The sequence below is a fragment of the Montipora foliosa genome, chromosome 6, assembly GCF_036669935.1.
Source record: "Montipora foliosa isolate CH-2021 chromosome 6, ASM3666993v2, whole genome shotgun sequence".
Lineage (NCBI taxonomy): Eukaryota > Metazoa > Cnidaria > Anthozoa > Scleractinia > Acroporidae > Montipora > Montipora foliosa.
Window position 1 is genome coordinate 33,699,519 of NC_090874.1, and position 5,000 is coordinate 33,704,518.

At 36.9% G+C, this 5,000-nt stretch overlaps 2 non-coding genes across 2 annotated transcripts; both read right to left on the reverse strand.

Moving 5' to 3' along the window:
• Positions 1 to 2,086: 2,086 nt before the first annotated feature.
• Trnam-cau (transfer RNA methionine (anticodon CAU)) lies at positions 2,087 to 2,186 on the reverse strand. The gene is made up of 2 exons: positions 2,150 to 2,186; positions 2,087 to 2,122 (listed from the first exon to the last, which is right to left on the reverse strand). It is a non-coding gene; the product is annotated as a tRNA-Met (tRNA).
• A 1,249-nt stretch (positions 2,187 to 3,435) lies between these two features.
• Positions 3,436 to 3,535, reverse strand: Trnam-cau (transfer RNA methionine (anticodon CAU)). The gene is made up of 2 exons: positions 3,499 to 3,535; positions 3,436 to 3,471 (listed from the first exon to the last, which is right to left on the reverse strand). It is a non-coding gene; the product is annotated as a tRNA-Met (tRNA).
• Between the last annotated feature and the right edge of the window lie 1,465 nt (positions 3,536 to 5,000).

A 5,000-nucleotide genomic window follows, 5' to 3' on the forward strand; every position in this document is an offset into this window, starting at 1 on the left:
TAACCCAGAAACTGCAAGTCAATCAAGTGCAGTCGATGACGATAGCGAACCTTTGAGTCACAATCTCAATGCTCGGTGGTCAAGGCACCACGTCTTACGGCTGATTTCCTGCTACAGTGACCGTAAGGAACATTTCAAAGATATTAACACCAAAAACAAAAGTTTATGCGAAGAGATTAGTGTAATATTCCGTAGCTGATAACACTCGAAAAACGGAGACACACGACGTTGAACACAACAACTCAAAAGCTTTAATATCGGAACACACCAAAACTTTTACACGAGGCTCTCCGTATATGGGCATGCCCAAATATGGCAATGAACAAGAAAGGCCCAAAATACAACATCTCCCCTTCCTAGAATTGCTTTTCCTAACAATTTTCAAAACTTTAAAGAGCAGTTCAACAAAGGTTCAATCATCACAAATCCAAGCGTTTTACTGGCTTACGTGAACGCTTTGGGTACCGTCTCGGTGGGTCTGGTGACGAAGTGGTAGCTGCAGGCGAGGGGACTCAGGAGTAGGAGTGGGCCCTGAGTTCGAAGGTCTTGGTGAGGTAGGTTCGAGTGACTTGGGAGGGGTGACACCACTAGGTACTGGTAAGAAAGGTGGTAGTACAACCGAAGTTAGCGGTATCACTTCCTGCTCGGGAGGGTTTGATGTGGGCTTGGCACATCAAAGTTAGTTTAGTTTGCAAATGTATGCTTCCTGATATACCTGCTGACAGTCGTGATGATGATGATGATGATGATACTTCATTTGAGGAAGAGATTGTGTTGAGTCGGTGTTAGGCACTTTCTTCCCTGCCTAACAAGTGAGTCAGCTATGCATGATGGCGGTCACGTTACTAAGGGCTCTTACATTCTTGCATCTTATAGTCCTATGCCATTTGGAAACTTCAAGATCTTTATCCGAAATTACTTGTAATCACAATGACTACGTCTTTAGCAGCTTTTTCCAGGACTCTCCTGCTGCGATTGCAATCAAACGTCGAGCTGCGTTTTATTTTCCCTTGAAACCTTACGCGGTAAAATTGGAATTGTCAAACTTTGAATGGCATCGCTCTCACATTATGGGCCTTCGTTGGTCCAAACATGGTTTAACTACGCTTTTGATACACGGACCAGATCCTCCAAGTGATATAACTGTATTCATGGACGTTTCTAAAAATCCAGAACCTGATGTTTCTGTAACAACAAGTGCCAAGGTCAAAACCACACAACAATCTGACTTCTCGGCAAACGAACTTTATGCATCGCTGGAACTACCTAATAAAGCCCTAAACTTCTGTCATTATACGTTTGCTCTTTGACTAATAAATCAAGATGTTACGCCTCGCCATTGGCGAGTTTCTTGTCATCATTGTCTACGGGGCATTTCAATGTACTACCATATTTAGAATTTCATGATAATTTAAAGAATTTGCCATATTTGGATATTCACAAAATTTAAACGCCCTTGCAAATAAGACATTTTTAAAATCGTGAACTTGGTTCATCCCTGTAAAATGATAACTGTCGATTATTGCTTGCTAATTAGCGATAATTTTCAAAATGGTTGCTAGCCTTTGGTTTTAAAACACTAGCGTAAATGCCTCGTTAGCGCAGTTTGTAGCACGTCAGTCTCGTAATCTACAACCATTGACCGTTGAGTAATCTGAAGGTCTTGATTTCGATCCTCACACTCCAAACTTTCCACCAAATTTAGAATTTCATGATGATTTATAGAATTTCCCAGATCTGAATAGAAAGCTTTAATTGACAATAAACAGGAATGAACAAAATTGGTGATTTAAAAAAAAATGTCTGATTTTGCTAGGAAATTTGAATTTTGTGAATAAAATTTGAAATTTCTTGGTTCTGTTTAAGATTCATATCAGTTCAATTTGAAACACACAAGTTGTTTAACTCACTCATCATTTTCAAGACAACTTTGCAAATATAGGTGTCAGGAGTGAGAATTAAGAAGGGAATCTCAAACATCTAATCTGGTTTACTTACCGACCGAATTGTATGTACTAGAACGATTCCAATATAATACTATTTGTAAAAATGATCACGAAATTCTAAATATGGTGGAAAATTGAAATGCCCCGTGTGAGGATCGAACTCACGACCTTCAGATAACTCAACGAGGTCAATGGTTGTGGATTATGAGACTGACGCGCTACCTACTGCGCTAACGAGGCACTTACACTATTACTTGAAAAGGAAAGGGTAACAATCGTTCTGAAAATTATCTGTAATTGGTAAGCTTTAATAGAAAAATAACATTATATAGGGATGAACGAAATTCACCATTTTAAAAATGCCTGATTTTTCAAGGGATTTTAGTCTTTTGAATAACCCAATAAACATTGGAATCTCTTGCTTCTGGTGGGGATTGAAATCAATTCAGTTTGAAACGCACAATTTTTAAACTCACTTATCATTTTCTAGATAACTTTGTAAACATAGATGCCAGGACTAAGAATCAAGATGATAATGTCAAACATGTAAGATGGTTTACTTACACACCGCATTGTATGAACTAGATGGGTTTCAGTATATTACTACTTAAAGAAAATTTTCTGAATGGTTTTCACTCTTTGGTTTTAAAAAAATTTGTTTAATTGACTCGTTAGCCCAGTAGGTAGAGTGTCAGTCTCATAATCTACAACCATTAACCTCGTTGAGGAATCTGAAGGTCTTTATTTCGATCCTCATACGGGTTATTTCAATGTACCACCATATTTAGAATTTCATGATAATTTAAAGAATTTGCCATATTTGGATATTCACAAAATTTAAACGCCCTTGCAAAATAACACATTTTTAAAATCGTGAATTTGGCTCATCCCTGTAAAATGATAACTGTCGATTATTGCTTTCTAATTAGCCTAATTAGCGATAATTTTCAAAATGGTTGCTAGCCTTTGGTTTTAAAACACTAGCGTAAATGCCACGTTAGCGCAGTATGTAGCACGTCAGTCTCGTAATCTACAACCATTGACCTCGTTGAGTAATCTGAAGGTCTTGATTTCGATCCTCACACTCCAAATTTTCCACCAAATTTAGAATTTCATGATGATTTTAAGAATTTGCCAGATCTGAATAGAAAGCTTTAATTGACAATAAACAGGAATGAACAAAATTGGTGACTTAAAAAAAAATGTCTGATTTTGCTAGGAAATTTGAATTTTGTGAATAACCTTTGAAATTTCTTGGTTCTGTTAAAGATTCATATCAATTCAATTTGAAACACAGAATTTGTTTAACTCACTTATCATTTTCAAGACAACTTTGTAAATATAGGTGTCAGGAGTGAGAATTAAGAAGGGAATCTCAAACATCTAATCTGGTTTACTTACCGACCGAATTGTATGTACTAGAACGATTCCAGTACAATACTGGTTTTAAAAATGATCATGAAATTCTAAATATGGTGGAAAATTGAAATGCCCCGTGTGAGGATCGAACTCACGACCTTCAGATAACTGAACGAGGTCAATGGTTGTGGATTATGAGACTGACGCGCTACCTACTGCGCTAACGAGGCACTTACACTATTACTTGAAAAGGAAAGGGTAACAATCATTCTCAAAATTATCTGTAATTCGTAGGCAATAATAGAAAAATAACATATAGGGATGAACCAAATTCACGATTTTAAAAATGCCTGACTTTTCAAGGAATTTTAGTTTTTTGAATAACCCAATAACCATTGGAATCTCTTGCTTCTGGTGGGGATTGAAATCAATTCAGTTTGAAACGCACAATTTTTAAACTCAGTTATCATTTGGTAGATAACTTTATAAACATAGATGCCAGGACTAAGAATAAAGATGAGAATCTCAAACATGTAAGATTGTTTACTTACACACCGCATTGCAGGAACAAATTTGGTTCCAGAATACATTTTTCACATCCCCATCTTGATTCGCAGTCGTTACACCTATATTCATAATTATTTGGAACGTGATATGTCAGGTTAAGAAATTATGCGTTTTAGATTAATTTAAAGAGATATCAATGCCTATCAGTACTACGAGAGCGTTATTCCCTAATTTAAAATTCTTTTTGAACAACTGAATTTTCTTCTTTAAATCGTAAATTTGGTTCATTCCTATTTAATTTTTATTGTACACTATTGCTTACTAATTACACTGACATTTCATTTTAGAATGGTTTTTACAAATTAGGTTTAGACTTTAACGCAATTGCCTCGTTAGCGCAGTAAGTAGCTCGTCAGTCTCATAATCTACTACCAATACCCTCGAAGAATAATCTGAACGTCGTGAATTCGATCCTCACGGGGCATTTCAATTTTCCACAACAATTCAAATGTCATGATAACTGAAAGAATTTACCCTGCTTGATTATGAATTTCAAGTAATTAATATATGAGGACTCTGACTGTAAAAGGACCTTTGCCCTTGGCAAGCTGTCTGTCACTGCGGTGGATTCAGTGTCTTTCGGAAGATACTTTCTCCTCCAATAATAACAAAGCCGAAAATACGCACGTTGTTTTTGATGCAGGTCCTCAATCTTGGACAAAACTCGTTGAGAAAATGTGACGCTCTAATTTGCCTTTGTGATAAAGAGTCAATTCTTCCTACTTTCGCCCCTCCCCCCATTTCAATGTTGTTTTAAAAAGCGTCCAAAGGTTTGCACAGGTATTTTGCATCACATTATCAACATTGGTATGGGGGGAAGGACCAATATATTTGTGAGTGCGTGCCAAATGATGCTTAAGCTAGAATTTTTCCCAAGAGTTTTGTCCAAGATTGTATGATTCATGTTTTCATGAGTATAATCAAATTCAAAGAGTCTCAATGACCATGGACAGTTTGATATGTAGATCTCGTGAGAGCCTATATAATGTTGTAGTTTGAATGTCACTGGACTGCTGCGTGTGGGTTTGGGGGACAAAAATGTACCTTACCGTTTGTTAGCCTAATGAAGACGATTGCGTGTATGACAGTTCTGAAGGTTGTTGGCGACTCCACTTATTGTAGTCGCTC